The following is a 1960-nucleotide window of genomic DNA, read 5'->3' on the forward strand; positions in this document are numbered from 1 at the left end:
CTACTACAGCAGCAGTAATTAGAGAGACATATGACTGACGGGAGTAGACAGAAACACAGGTGCATCTAAAAAATATTGAATGTTGTGCAAACGTTCAATTTTTCAATCACTTCTGAAAGTGAAACTCATACATTACATAGATTCATTACACACAGAGTGAAAATGTTCGAGCCTTTATTTCTTGTAATTTGATGACCATGCGTTATAGTTAATGAAAAAAATAATCCAGTGTATATTAGAATTATCTGCAGCCAGCTGTTTGGCAGTCTGGGCCTGTGCTGAGTCCTTCTGGGAAATGAAATCAGCATCTCCATAGATCTCGTCAGCAGAAGGAAGCATGAAGAGCTCTAAAATGTCCTGGTAGATGCTGCATTGACTGTGGACTTCAGAACATCCAGTGGACCAGCACCAGTAAAGGACATGGACCCAAACCATCAATGACTGTGGAAATTTCACTCTGAACTTCAAGCGAAATGGATTCTGTGCTTCTCTACTATTCTTCTAGACTCTGGGACAGTGATTTCTAAATGGCATGAAAATATACTATCATGTGAAAAGAGGACATTGGACCACTGAGCAACCATCAAGATCTTTGTCTTCTCAGCAGGTAAAACAATTCTGACATTGTATCTGGTTCAGGAGTGGCTGGACTTGAGGAATGAAACATTTGTAGCTCGTGTCTAGGAGTTAATCAGCTGATTGTGGTGTATAGTTTCCAGTATTGAACCTCTTCACAATATTCTCATTTTCTAAGACTGAACTTTGGTTTTTCATTATTTGTAAGGGGTAATGATCAAAATGACAAGAAATAAAGGCTTGAAATATTTCACTCTCTATGTAATGAATCCATAAAATATATGAGGTTCACTTTCAGAATAAACTGAACTTTGGAAAAAGAATATAACTTTTTCACGGCATTCAGTGTTTCTTAGTTGCTCCTGAAAAAGGAGATGCAATGAAGAAAAAATGGTTATTAAAATCAATTATTTTAATAAACGATTTTAATACCGGCATGTGATTGATGCTTTAGTGGCTCTATATTGCAGGGGAAACAAGTGTTTGTGATATTTTTCAAGTTTGTATACTTTTTAATTTTCATCAACCCAAAAAAATGCGATGAAATTATATATATATATATTCAAAAGTCTGATTAGTAGTGTTGGAAGGGTATAATGTACTGCAGCCCAAATAGTTATAAAAAAATGGTGCAGCTGACATAAAAGCTCAGGTCAACAGTCATCAGGTTATCAATGGTAATAAGGAGTGAAGTGTGGACGCTACTTCAATACCGTTCAATGAAAAAATACTCAAACGGCTTGAGACTTACTTTCTTATTTTGTGTTAACACTATTTAATTTTCTTTACTATGAATTTCTGATTTACACAAACACTCATACAGCACCTTGTCATATACTGCTGCTTTTTTTTCTTCTTCTCTAAATCATACACAAATAAGCTTAAGGCATCAAGTCAAGGCCACAGCACAGAACTGAGCTGAAGATCAAATTTTCAATCTTCCGGTTGAAAGACGACCACTCAACCACTGAACCACAGCCACCTGTTTTTGTGTGAGGGTGACTGTGTGTATGTGTAGGATGTCAAATCTCCACAGCACTCAGCCTCTTGATTAACTTCCCACTTTTGTCTACTGAGAAAAGTGGACACTTGTGTTGTTATTATGGTTGGCTATAGATGAGAATTGACTCAAGGTGCACTTAAATGTCCATTTGTGCAACTTTCCAAGTGTTCAATAGTGGTTAATGACATTGTTGAACAACTGGTGTCGCCGAGTTACAAAGAGATGGGTCTTTAGGTGGCTTAGCAACATTTAGTGAAGATGTCATTGTTGTTGCTCACCTGGAAACAAAGCGTTCAGATTAGCAAAGCGGCTGGTTTAAGATCAAAAGATAAAGAGAGAGAGAGAGAGAGAGAGAGAGAGAGAGAGAGAGAGAGAGAGAGA

The sequence above is a fragment of the Nematolebias whitei genome, chromosome 16 (genome assembly GCF_014905685.2).
Source record: "Nematolebias whitei isolate Nwh7 chromosome 16, NemWhi1, whole genome shotgun sequence".
Lineage (NCBI taxonomy): Eukaryota > Metazoa > Chordata > Actinopteri > Cyprinodontiformes > Rivulidae > Nematolebias > Nematolebias whitei.